Raw genomic sequence first — 14521 nt, forward strand, 5'->3', positions numbered from 1 at the left:
CAGATTTGCTCAAAGCATTTTCGGATTTTTCTGATCATTATAGCCTTCAACTTATAAGGTGGGAAGTCTGGTCTCCATAGGAATGACCGTCTCTGTTCCAAAAGAGAGGCTGAAGGAAGTCTCTCTGATAGAAATTCTCTAAGTCATTCTCAGCTTCCCCATTGGCTTGGGGCATCCCACTATTGTAAAGTGATACAAAATGCCTATATACTAATAGAATTCGACAAATCGAGCATCACTGAACTGGCGACCATTATTTATAATCAATACTCGTAGGAGGCCAAAGTGGCAAATGATGAACTTTCACACAAAATCCTTTACTTTAGCTTCAGTAATATGGGCCTAGGGCTTAACTTCTATCTACTTGATAAAGTAGTCGATGACGATGAGTAGAAATTTCTATTGGTCTGATGCTTGAGGGAATGGGCTAAAGATATCCATTCCTCATTACACAAAGGGTCAAGGGATATTGATCAGAGTCAGTGGCACAGCTGGTTGGCCTTGGATATTGGTATTCCACTAGCACCAGTCGCACCATTTTAACAGGTCGGCCACATCCAATAGTATCCCTATTAAAGCACTTTATAAGCCATAATCTACCCTCTTGGTGGTTCTTGCATATTCATTCATGCACTTCTCTGATGCAGATGTCTAAGCTCGTAAATCTCTTGATCCGATGAATCAAATTCAAAAGGGTTTGAAAATAAGCTGATTGCATCTGACCCTACCGATTTTGGCACTACTATGCTAGAACGAGTATGACTCCCTCATCTAGTGTTAGAATTGCTATTATGATCTCAATTCAGAGAGTTCTTTTCATGCTCTATGATTTTGATCACTTCGCTGTCTTATCTAATTTTGGAGCTAGATTCTATTGTTTGATAGGTCAAGAGGAGCCCAGAAGACTTCTAGTCAAATTGAAAGTCTTAATTATTATCTTACTTTTTTTTCTGTCTTATCTAATTTTGGAGCTAGATTCTATTGTTTGATAGGTCAAGAGGAGCCCAGAAGACTTCTAGTCAAATTGAAAGTCTTAATTATTATCTTACTTTTTTTTCTATTTTATTTTAGATTTCTTTTGCTGTTAGGTTAGAACTTTTTCTCTATAAATATGGTACCTTTGGCCAACATTGTAATCAATTTATTTTCATGATATTGAATCAAAAACTCTAGAAAAGAGTTTCTTCTTTCTTTTGTTGTTTTCTTATTTTGTGCGTCTTCTTCCTCTTTTCCATCAAAATGTGGCCTAGGCCATGTCACTTTTATAAAACATAATCAACTTCGAAGGGGAACAAACATCTGAGAAGTGGTAAGGTAAAGGACCTTTTATACAGCTTGCCTTTACAAAGGATATAGCAGGATGCTTGGTGCCAGATTTTCTATGCCTCCTTTGTATCCAACGGGAATGTCCCATCCTTGAGAAATTGGATGAAGGAGTTTATCCAGCTTGGTTCACTATCAATTTGTAGGATTGGAGCTGGTTCTTTAATGCTGAGCTCTCTCATAACTTCGAAGAGGGATTCTTGAGCTAGATTTCTTGGTGTCAAAGTCTCTAATTTGGACAGCAGGTCGGCTCTTATGTTTTCCGACCTGGGTACCTGTCGAATATCAAAACTAACAAATGGCGAGATTAGGTCTTTTACCTTCTATAGGTATCTCTTCATATTTTTTTCCAAGCCTCATAGTCCCCCTTCACATGTCTGACCATCAGTTGAGAATCACTGCACATCTTTAGCTCTTGCACACCAAGCTCTTTTGTAATTTTTAGTCCGATAATGAGAGCTTCATATTCAGTCTCATTGTTAGTGGCGGAGAACTCGAAATGCAAAACATATTCTTGATAGTTCCTTTTGGTCCACTGAGGATCAGCCCGACTCCTGACCTGATGGAGTTCGACGAGCCATCTACATGCATCACCCACTGGTCCCTTGGTTCTTCTTCGAGCAGATCTTTTATTGCCGGTTCACTTTCTTCAATGCTTTTTTTCGAAATTATACATTCCAAAATAAAGTTGGTCAAGACTTGCACCTTGATAAAGGGGCAGGGTTGGAACTTCATATCGAATTCTATAAGCTTAATCACCTACTTTGTCAACCGATCCATTGTATCTGGCTAATGCTGGACCATCTTAAGGGGTTGATCAGTCAAGATCACTATTGTGTGTGTCTGAAAGTAGAGTCGGAGCTTTCGGACTGAGATTATGAGGGCGTAGATCAGCTTCTCAATCTTGTATACCTAATTTCGATGTTGTAAAGGGTTTAACTGATGTAATAAATTAGCCTTTGGGTTTTTTCTTTCTCACATATGAGCATCGAGCTTATTACTATTGGGGAGATTGCCAAGTAGAGATATAGCTTCTCATCTAGTTTTTGTTTGATGAGGAGTGGTGATGAGCTGAGATAATTTTTCAGTTCTTCAAATACTCGTTGGCATTCTTCCATCCACTTGAAGCCCGTTGGTTGCTTTAGAATCTTGAAGAAAAGAAGACAGCGCTCCACTGACCTTAAGATGAATTGATTGAGAGTGGCTATCCTTCCACTCAAGTGCTGGACATCTATAAGACATCTTTTATAGACTTTGGAGGATTCATTTCTTGTATGGTCTTGATTGTTTTTTGGGTTGGCCTCGATGCCTCTCTATGAGATAATGGAGCTAAGAAACTTTCCGAAGGTGACTCCAAAGGCATGCTTCGCTGGATTCAGCTTCATTTGGTACTTTCAGAGAGTGTCAATATTTTCTATGAGGTCAGCAACATGATCCCATGATGCCCATCTCTTGACCAGCATGTCATCCATATACACTTCTATATTTCGATCAATCTACTTCTTGAATATTTTATTCACCAACAGCTAGTAGGTAGCTCCTGCATTTTTTAGCACAAAAGGTATAATCCTGTAATAGAAAAGACCTTGATCAGTGATAAAGATAGTTTTCTCCCCATCTTCAGGTATCATCTGGATTTCATTATAGTCGGATAAGGCATCTATGAAAGTAAAGAGCTCATGGCCTGAGGTGGCATCCACTAGTTGATCGATTCGAGGTAGGAGATAGCTATCCTTCGGATAAATTTTGTTGAGGTCGGTGTAGTCTATGAAGATCCATCACTTTCCGTTAGCCTTTTTCACTAGGATCACATTTGTGAGCCATTCCACATAGATCACCTCCTTGGCGAAGCCAGCACTAATCAATTTGTCTACCTCTTCAGCAATGACTTTTTATTGCTTGGGTGTGAAGATCCGCTTCTTCTATTTGATGGGTTGGCGTAGATGATCATATTTAGTCGATGCACCATTACCTCTAGATTGATTCTAGGTATGTCTATTGTCGACCAAGAAAAGATGTCTGGATTCTCCTACAAAAAGGATGTTAACTGGTTTCGAGTTATCTCATTCAGATGTGATCCTATTTGAACTGTGTGCTCTTTGTTTCCATTATATAGAGGGATCATCATGAGGTCCTCTGCAGGCTCCTCTCGTTCTTCAATCAGCTTGTCATGAGTGTCCAACCCTTCGATAGGAAGAACGGCTAATGATCTAACTCCTTAAAGGATGATTGTGTAGCAATGCCGAGCCAACGCCTGATCTCCATGAACCTCCCCGACCCCATGCTCGGTGAAAAATTTCATCAGTAGATGGTAGGTCGACACCACGGCTTTGAAGGCATTTAGCCCCGATCGCCTTAAGATAGCTTTGTATGCTGAGGGTGCTCTAGCTTTCAGGAAGCTAATATTTGTAATGGATTGTCGGGGTCCTCATCCAGTTATGACCGGTAGGTTGATGACCCCTTCGACTAGTGTAGTATCTCCGATGAAGCCTACAAGGGAGGAATCAAGCCTACCCAATCGATCTAAAAAGATATCCATTTTGGAGAATGCATCATAAAATAAAATATCGATCAAGCTTTCATTATCTATTAGGATACGATGTACATTATAATTTACAATATTTAAAGATACAGCCATCGCATCATTATGCAAGAACTGAAATCCCTTTGCATCCTCCTTAAAGAAGATGATTGCTTCCTCTGATTTTTGTCTTTTGGCCAATCCCATAGGTCCCATTCCATCACGCCCCCCAGTGATGGTGTTGATTATGCCAGCTACGGATCAATTTTTTGTAGGTTGCTCCTGGTGCCAAGGTGCTCTTGGTGGCCCTATAGGGCCTTCCCTTATACGACGGATGAAACGATCTAATCAGCCTTGTTGGATGAGCTTCTTGATCTCATTCTGGAGCTAGATGCAGTCATCGATATCATGACTATGATCCTGATGGTAGAGATAATATCTCTCTTGTGCATGATTTTTTGATCGATACTTCATTCTTTTTGCTTGGGACAGCTGCTTCCTGATCTCCATGAGCACTTGAGTTTTGGAGGCATTCAGAGGAGTGTAATTGATGAACCTCCTCAGGAGAGATTGATGCCTTGGCAATTGGCAATGCAGTCCCTAGATCCTCTGGGTCATCGGTCTCGAGGAGGGGTTATGGATCTTCATCGACGAGGTGGAGTTCTGGATCGTTGCTGATCCCTTGGGGGATTATCTCAGATCGAAGTGAGTTTAAGATCTTCCTTTTTCTCCTTGGTCATAGGGTCGGTCGAGGCGCTATACTTCTCAAAGACTTCATCAGTCTAAGCACATTTCTCAGTCCGATCCGACATCTCTGCAAAGTTCTTCGGATACTTCTTCAAAGAGTAGAGAAAAACATTCTTCTGGATTCCATCTTTAAAGGCGGTCATGGTGTCCGACTGGTCCAGATCATGCACCTTTAGGCGGTCACGCTAAAGCGATTCATATAATCACAGAGGGATTCTCCTTTCCTCTACTTGATGTTCATCAGAGAGCTGAATTTCTGGTGCTACCTTTTACTGGTCATGAAGTGGGTGATGAACGATCGACTCATCTAATCGAATGAGTGGATGGAGTCTGACTTCAGACCTGAGTACCAATCTTGAGCTATCTTCTGAAGGGTAGAGGGGAAGGCTCAGCATAGAATCCCGTTGCTTACTCCCTGAAGGAGCATGAGGGCCTTGATGCTCTCCAAGTAGTCCATAAGGTCGGTTGACCCATCATAGCTTTTTAAGTGAGGCATTTTAAAGTTATTGGGCAATGGCTCCTGCATAGTTATATTGTCGAAAGGTGGGTCGATGTGGAAGCTGGCCTGATTCTAGTCTGTGGCTTGATGCTAGAGTGCCTTAATCCACCAATTCATCTTTTGGAGTTTACGGTCTACGTCAACATCATGGACTATGAAGACTTCCATGCAGCATGATAGGGATCGGCTCAGAGTGGATCCCTTACCAGAGAGAGGGGTTAGTGAGCATCTTCTTCGCTCAGGACTTTGGGGCCGGCTCAACCCTATTTGCCTCCTCGATTCGGGCTCTACGGTGGAGATCAAGAAGGTTGTTGCTAGGGTGCCTCCTACACCAAATTCGATCGCTGCATGGCATTGACTGCTGCGGTCAATGCCTGCACCTAGGCTATTAGAGTATTGAATTGGTCCGAATTTTCCCCCACAACTGACTGAGGGGGTTATGGAGGTGCCTCCAGCTGTTGGACAGGAGCATGATTCTCGATCGGGCTCTCAACTGGCCAGCATGCCATGGTGCTTGGATGCCATGAGGATGTCCTTCGCGGTGGCATGGTGGTGGATCACATATTCCTTCTCAAGAAATGGGATGGTCCTCCTTCTAGTACCAATCTGTTGTAGTAGATTTTCGACTTGAATCGAAGTTGCTAGAGTACGATGGCATTCGACGGAGATGGTGGCGATCGGACCTACATAATAAGTCTTCGACTGGGGATGATTCTGATGGAGACCCTCTGACGCTCAAGTTAAAAATCTGAAACAGATGAAAAAGAGTATGCATGAGAGTTGCATACCTTGAAGGTCCCTTGATTACCTTTATTTATGGAGATAAGAGCCGTCGGAGAGAAGAGTGGCTAGAGATCTTTCTACCATACCCTCGAAATTTTCATTTTGATTTCCATGGATTTGGCAGGTGGTGCCACCTCATCCAACATGTGGCCAGCTACTTTCCTTAATGACCCTAGTTGGAGCACATGGGACATGTCAGTTGATGTGACCTTACCCCGCATGTGGCCAGTCATTTTTCCTAGGACTCCTTTGGTTTGTGGGAACAATTTTCTTCTCCGAAAGTTACTTTTTCAAAAATTATTTTTTAAAAATAGAATTTTGACATATTTGGTTGATCACGAAAAAATAATTTATTGTAGAATAGCTTATGTTTGGTTAAGCATTTATTTTTCTGAAAAAGCTATATAAATTATCTATTACACCCTTAGTAGATATAAGACTACCTTTTTGCTCCTAAACTTTATATAAATATTAATATCATATTTATATTAATATAAATATAATATTAAGATATTATAATATAACAATAGATTATAATAATTTATTATATTAATATAATACTAATATATATTAATATTATATTAATATAATATTAATATTCTAATATAATAAATGTATCAATATAGATACAAATATAATATTATATTAATATTAATAAAAATAGTATATTAGTATAATATTAAAATATAATAAATATTATAATATAAATATGATATTATATTCATATAAATATTAGGATAATATTAATACAATATTATATCACTATTCAGTATTTCATCTTAATCATCTATTGATATTTTGTAAAATCTTAGCCGTAGTTTTTAAAAAGATATTTTGAGAAAAAAATTACCATCACTTTTCATCCTATGAAAAGTGTCAAAACCCATCTTCCCCATGGATTTCTACTTCCCATGAAATATAAGAAGTGACTTCTCATAGGAAGAGCTTTTTCCACTCTTTCTCCTCATAAAATTCCAACCAAACAAGAGGACCCCTCTCCACTTTTTAAGAACTATCTCTTCTCCCTTCTACTTTCCGTAAACCAAATGAGTCTTTAATGGCTATGGTTTGAGCACCTGGGATTCAGAGATTTAACATGATCTTTTCTTGTACGTGGCTAGCCACTTTTTTTAATGGCTTGATTTGAAAGGATCATACAGAAGCTTCCTGCTGACCTTCCCAAACACAACGATCGAAGTTGGGAGTGGAAGGGAGTGTGGCATGAAGACCTACCATACATATCATCAAGGATGAGAACCGGTGATAAGTGCCTCAGTCAGAACTAATGTGGGGGTCGACACCTTCTTCAATGTTTGGATGATGTTTTGATGATGTGAGCAATAGTCACTATGTAGGTCAATAGCCTGATGTGCTTGAAGACATGTTGGGCCGCCGATGCTGGAGTCGACAGCTCATGCGTGCGCCAAAGGCTTGTAAACGAAGATGTTGGTGATAAGTCAAAAATCTATATATAGATTGGTGGTTGATGTGAGGATCGATGCATGAGTCGGTGGCCGATCATAGGTCGACCATGGCTGGAATTCGTTTGTGCATTCGGACCGTGCACCGGAGTACCACCCATAACAATGCCATTAACAAAGAGGATCAAATGACAAAAACACCCTTAACATTGATTGTAAATTACAAATAGTATAAATTAGTAAACTCAAAACTCCTGTTATGTAATTCAACTGCCATCTCTAAAAAGTTAACTGATTCCATCGTTCACTTCCAGCTTTGGGAGCTTGCCATTGGATCCTCCATCACCAAGCCTGCCTCCTGCATGGTCTCAAGTATCGATGTGGCCTGTCTCCTCAACCTATCTTATGACTCCTCTAACTTCTCCATCTTCAAATTTGACATCTATTTGAGTTGAGGATCTATTGCTAATGATTGATTATCTTTGCATCACCTTGATCTAAAAAGAACAAGGGGATCCAGAATCCTTCTCCCCTACCCCATATCTAGATTCATGGCAAATCTCTAGTTGATTGGTCACTTCTCCTAAGCTCATTGACCCACCGTCATCACTACGATCACCATAAGAAGTGGATTTGTTCATTTTCAGTAATCCAATTATTGAAGTCTGGATGCCTCGAGGAAACCGTAACACTTGCATGCGTGCTCGATCATCCCTTTTTTGTTCTTCTTCCTCTCTCAGCATACAACAGGTTTTTGAATTGTTGTTCTTGACCATTTACCAATATTAACAAGCCGAATCTTGTCAAGATATCTTGGCCATGGCTCCCTCAGACCAACTGCTTCCGATCCCAGATGGCAGCAATTGTGGTGAGCTACTAGACTGAAGGCTTGGGTTTTGTGCCAAGAGCCTTTTGTCATTGTCATAGATGCTGGAGAATGTGTTGCCTAAGAACCCAGAGCTGACGATCCCCAGCTACAAGGAATTATTAGGAATCTTTATATTAGAAATGCATTAGAAATCTTTATATCAGGAATCTTTATTATTATGGTGTAAATCTTTATTATTTATGGTGTCAATCTCATTAGAAATCTTTATTATTTATGGTGTAAATCTTTATTATATTTTTGCTATAATTTGGAGAGATTTTAGGAGAAACTTATGGAAGGCGAATATGGCCTTTCTTCTTGTATAAATATGACAATATGTTGAAAAGTTAATGCAAGAGAAAATTATTCTAATTCCTTTATTTTACATGGTATCAGAGCGAAGCGATCTTCTTTCATTCTAATATGTTTTGTAAGCTCTTGCTGGCACTCTTTTTTTTGTTTGAAATATTTTGTCTCAGCAAGTTGTTGCTGGACAAATCCATCCTGCCGAATGACAAAACCAAAAGCCCCCAATAGTTCTTCTTCAAGTGTAGCCCATTTAATAAATATTAGGCCTACTCCCAAATTAAATAGAAAATCTCCTTATGAAATGCTCTTTCACAAGTTACCTTCATATGATCATCTTCGAATTTTTGGCTGTCTTTGTTATGTGCATGAGGTTACACACGATAAGTTTGAATCACGATTTTGTAAATATATTTTTGTTGGATATCCACTCAGGCAAAAGTGTTATCGTGTTTATGATCTTCAATCTAAACAAATTTTTACTTCAAGAGATGTTGTTTTTCATGAAAACATATATTTTTTTTTCAAAATAATGATAATTTACTACATGAGTCTGTACAAACTAGTCCACTTCCCATTCCTCTTATTTTAGAATATATGTAATTGACATAGTCACCGGTTCCAATACAAACACAGACCACTAATGAACATAATTCAGTCCAATCGACTAGTTTGATTCAATCGGCTGAACCCGAGCGATTCAAGGCTCGAGGGAGTGGAAAATGCTTCATTTTTTGAGGGATGCCCAGTCGTACGAAATGTGACTTATCCCAGAGGAACAACATTTGCTCCCATTACAGGAGTGCTGTTAGTCCAGGAGAGGGGACGGTGGCGGTAGAATGATCGAGTCGCAGTGTTTCGTTGAGTACTATAGTGATCAGCAGCATAATGCAAGAGTCATTCGGATGCCTCAATGCTCCGAGGTGGAAAGTTGCCTTGATGAGTTATATAATGGCTAAGGTGACGTCTTCTTGGTATTACCTGCGATCATCGCTCATTGACCTCTACTTGTGGTATTTTACGGAAGCGTTGGGAAGAAGATCGCTGTTGAGTGGACATTCGAGGAAGGTGATGACTCCTTACATTTTCCTATAGACTGGTTCTTTAACGGTTCATAAGTTGGAGTCTCCTTCAGGGTGTTAACGGGTTGTCGGGATTTGGGTCTCACTAGAGGCCGGTGGGCAGCGAGAGGTTATGTGCAGATGATGGTGACTTGATGGATGAATGTAGGAAGCTGTGAATGAAAAGTAGCAAGTGGAGGGTTTTTTATGGTTTCTCTCTCTAGGAAACTTGGAGAGACTCTGTGGAAAGGAACGTTGGGGAGTGGCATGGTTGGGATGGACAGGGACCTGGTGAGAGAGGTGTTGTGAGGTTTGCTGGGAAGGATGGTTGGTGGAGGATAATGGGAGGTTTCTCTCTCTGAAACTCCTGGAGCTTCACACCCCTGATTTTCAGCTAGCACCATCCCATTTCTTTATCTTCTTGGTGCAGCATGCAGTTAAATCTCCTACGAACATGCTGCTGCAACCATAAATCATACGGCACAGAGACGTGACGACTAGCCCAAGCAAAGAGGAAGAGACAAGGGGAAATGTAGAGAGGAAAGAAGAGGAGAAGGGAGGAAGATGAGGAAGGAATTCGTGGTGGGTATGGAAGCTGAGGAAGGAAAGAAAGAGGGAGGAGACTCGGCATTGGTCCCTGACCATACTTCGCCTTTTGACACTTCCCTGACAGGGCTTCTGGGATTTGAGCGGGTTGATCTATAAGGGCGATCCCAGCATTGGTCCCTCTTCTCTAGAGCACCAATCTGATGGTGGATGAGAGCATTGCCAGTACCCTATTCAAGTATAATCGTGGCACCGATTATACTTCCCGGCTTTGATCAGGTCCGCTAAGGCAATCTCGGTGTTGGTCCCCCTCCTCTGGCACACCAACTTGAAGGCACCAAAGAATTCGACCATTGGCCTGCTTCTTGTTGGACTTGAATTGGGTGGCAGTCACAAGGGTTAGCATGGTGAAGCTGCTTGTGTACTCACTGCAGGCAAGGATGAATATGATAAAGCAAATCATGAATGGGTTGAGGGAGTGAGTGGGAAGGTCATCATCCTCTGCATTGTCATTTTGCTTGCAACTTCAACAAAAAGAATCCTCTCTGGCATGCTTGAAAGCAAGTGGGGTATCCATGATGGAGAGCTTGAGGAGGATGGTGAACATGGGATGCTTTCATTGAAGAGGTTACTAGAGTAAGAGAATCACATGACTGCCATGTGATTCTCCTTTCCTTTGCACACATACGGAAGCCAAGGGCATTGTGGGAATAGTATGGTTATAAATTTGTCACGTGATGATCATATAATAATATTTTCCAATAGAGATGGATGGCCAGGTCATATTGAAAAAACAATTAACTTTTAAAGAGCGATTAAAAATTTCCAAATTTTAAAGTCCATGTATTTCTAGTTGAAATTTGAATAATAATATCGTTGTATTTTTTGTTTATTTTTATTTTAGAGACAGGATTTTGTTGATGAATAGAAATTTAGTGACATCCTGTATAAATGGTTTGCTAGCTATAAGAAATTTTGGCTGTGAAAAAGTTTCATATGTGCTTTATGTATAGATGCCAAGATGATGACCAGGACGTATCTCTCGCACTAAAATGATCATACACCTGCATCGATCTCGAATGACCATTTCATAATCCAACGAAGGAAATTTGTGTAAAGTGAATCCTTTTATTTTGGTGCTGAAGATACACTCCTAACCTGATTTGACAAGCATTTAAAAAGGTGTTTGGGTTGTATCTTTTGTATGAGAGAAAAATTAGTCTTCTTGTACGATGTCAACCATTGGATGGAGCCTGATGAGATCTCAAAACAGTCCAAACTTGTTTATTCATCTGAATGCATAGATCTTAAAGCAGCTATTATATAATCCAAAGATAGAATCGTCCTAAGGAAGGTGAATCCTTCTTTTGCTTGAAAGATACATTTGTGATCTCCTTTATACCCATTCGGTGCCTTGCATTTGCGATCGCTCCTCGCGTTTCCTAACAAGTAAGTGAGAAAGAAAAAGGAAAAAAAAAAGGAAGAAATCCAGAATCATCTTCTAACATAAAATAATTAGACCGAGCTGAAGACCTTTAAAAACCCCACACCATCCCACAGTTACTGTCCACATACAAAGGCCAACGAGCTCACCATAGATCCCCGTTTCCTACCTGCTGCCTTTGCGTCCTCTGAAAGAGAGAGAAGTGTCCTCGGAAAGCGAGAGAGAGAGAGAGAGAGAGGGAGGAGAGGGAAGAATTCCATACTAGATGCTCAGGCTGTTTTTCGCGGCGGCGTTTTCGGCCGCGCCACTGATGGTGTATGTGCCGCCGGTGAGGAGCCTCAACCCATTCTTGGAGGTGGTAGAGTCTCTCGGCAGCGAGGCCGCCGTGTACGCTCTTCAGATGTGCGCTCGGGTCTGCCTCGGCCTTCGCCGGTTCCTCGATCGCCTAGCTCGCTGAGTCGTGCCCTTAGGTGGATTTTATTTTTTTGATTTTATTTTTTGAGAGTTTTTTTTTAAGCAATAATACAGTGCTTTTTGATGATGGTTGTGGTGGAGAGATTTTTGTCAAAATTAATCTGGAGGACTTTTTTGACCAAGATGATGACCCATTGTAATATCCAAAAATTTCAAACTAGAGCATAAGTAGAAACATTATGAGATATACAATCAAACATAGAATGAATGTAGATAGATAGACATTATGGACATCGGGGAATAGATTTATGGTGATTACAATTAAGTTGTCTTTTATAATTTTTAACTAAACTTTATGATTATAAATTAAAAGATTGTTTAGGAATAATAATAATTCGGGGGATTTGATATACGATGGGCAATATATGGATCATGCTATGGTTAGTTATATTTTGATTTAAAAAAATTATAAGAAGATTGATAATGTAATTTTAGCGTACATTATGATTATTAATTTGATCATTCATAGTTGGAGTAAATTGCAAGCTCAAATTTGATATGGGAGAATACTGTGATGTTGCTCTTGCTTTTGAAATTAATTATTTAGTGATAAAATAAAGATCATTGATAAAATATTATTTTAGGATAGACTAAAAAGATCTTTTATGATATTTAATTGAAATATTTTTTTGAGGTTTAATTGATATAAGATCTTCTGAATATTATTGAAATTTTATGAGAGATTAAAGTTAATTTTAATTAGTTAAATTTTTGACTAAATTTATTATCAATTTCGCTATGATGCATTGATATCGTATTTAGAATACCCTACATATTTATGGAGAGAGTTCTTCATAAATATGCGGTAGTTATCATGACTCTCGACTCACAATCTCGGATTGGAGGTGTGAAAATAATTCATATATATATATATATATTTTTTTTTTTGAGGTTTGTATTGAAATGTTGATCATATATGAAGCTTACTTGTAGGATATATATATATATATATATATATATATATATATATATATATATATATATATATATATATATATATATATATATATATAATATTATGGGAGACATTGCAAAAGAGTCTATTTCTTATTGAAGAAAAAATAATAACTTATGAGATTATAGAATATTCATCTCGATAGAATCATTAATAAATTTAATTATCATCTTTGAATCCAAATGATAGATCTTATTTATGCCTATTAAAGACAATAAGTTATGTATGAAACTTCAATTCAAAGTTTGAATTTATAAATTGATTGAGGGATTTTCTATTCTTCTTGTTGAGATTGTTGGTGAGATCTTTGATTGTCATCCTTGGATCAAGATAAAAGATCAAATTTATACATATTTGAGATTTTAGGACACACATAAAATTGTAATTTAAAATTTTGGATTTATCAATTGATCTAGAGTTTCTTTGCAATTATTATTGATGTCGGTGTTAAGGTCTAATATTACATGGAGATTTGATTTTAAGAGACTTGCATGATTGTTATAGAAAGATTTTGATAAATATCAAAGTTCTCGATGGAAGAAATTTTAAAAGTGATGATTGAGTCTATTTTACTTATATATTTTGATTTAAGTTATAACTTGGTTAAGCAATCAGAAGATTTTTCTTATTGATTTTACGTACAAAATTTTGATTTGAAATGTCTAATTGAATTGATATAAGAATTAAGATTTAATTCATATTAGATTATAGTAAACATACATGATAGTTTTAAATGTATCATTGGACTCAAGGGTTAATTAAGATAGTCACAAGAGAATCAAAAGTTCATCATTGGCTATATTTGAAATTTGAAATTTAGATCTTTTCCATCTATAGTATAGAGTAATATTTTGATTGAAATTATTTGGTGAATCTAAGCAATTTTGATGGTTTAAATCAGAGTGAGCTGCGGAAGCATGGTGATCTGGATTATTTCGAGCTAGTCAATAATATTAATTCTTTGAGTTAAAAATTTATGATAGATGATATGATTTGATATTTCTTATAGAGAAAATTTATTGATAATGAAAATTTTTACAAATGGATCTAATATCTACTATGTTAAAAAAAAATTTTAGCATCTTAAGTTTAGGATCAATGGACCATCGATTCTTGATCTTGGATTTGAGATATTTAGTGATGGATCTCTTTTCTTCTAGATATGGAGTATATGTTTCTATATCGGTTAGAAAGAATGTGAGATTGTTTGTCAATTTTAGATTTTATACTCGAATGTTCATCTACTGAGAGTAATTGTTCATAATCTTGTGTAGATCAATTAAGTCAAGAGCATTGATAATTTTGCCAAGAAACTTGATATCCTTATCTAGAATTGAGATACTGATTTCGATTATATAAAAGAAATAAATACTTTTGATCCAGATCTACTCTTCAGGTATTGATTTTTTCCTTATGAAATGATTGAATAATAAAATTACATCGAGAATTAGAATAACGAAAAGTTCAAAGATGAGATTTGTGAAGCAAAAATTTAGTGCAGGGGCAAAATGGTAATTTTAAAATTTTTTCAAAATTACTATTTTACAGCGAAATTATTAATTAATCTCATTAA

The 14521-nt window shown here is 37.9% G+C and overlaps 1 protein-coding gene across 2 annotated transcripts in view; it reads left to right on the forward strand.

Annotated features, from left to right (window-relative positions):
• Nucleotides 1-11385, forward strand: part of LOC105034718 (putative pentatricopeptide repeat-containing protein At3g05240) — a 34615-nt gene extending 23230 nt beyond the window's left edge. The window contains exon 3 of one of the 2 annotated variants that reach the window (XM_073249488.1): nucleotides 11089-11385. The gene's annotated coding sequence lies outside the window, so the exon portion shown is untranslated. Of the gene's footprint in view, nucleotides 1-9104; nucleotides 11058-11088 lie in introns of those variants that run through there. The other variant, XM_073249489.1, reaches the window with a different exon arrangement.
• Nucleotides 11386-14521: the final 3136 nt, after the last annotated feature.

The sequence above is a fragment of the Elaeis guineensis genome, chromosome 15 (genome assembly GCF_000442705.2).
Source record: "Elaeis guineensis isolate ETL-2024a chromosome 15, EG11, whole genome shotgun sequence".
Lineage (NCBI taxonomy): Eukaryota > Viridiplantae > Streptophyta > Magnoliopsida > Arecales > Arecaceae > Elaeis > Elaeis guineensis.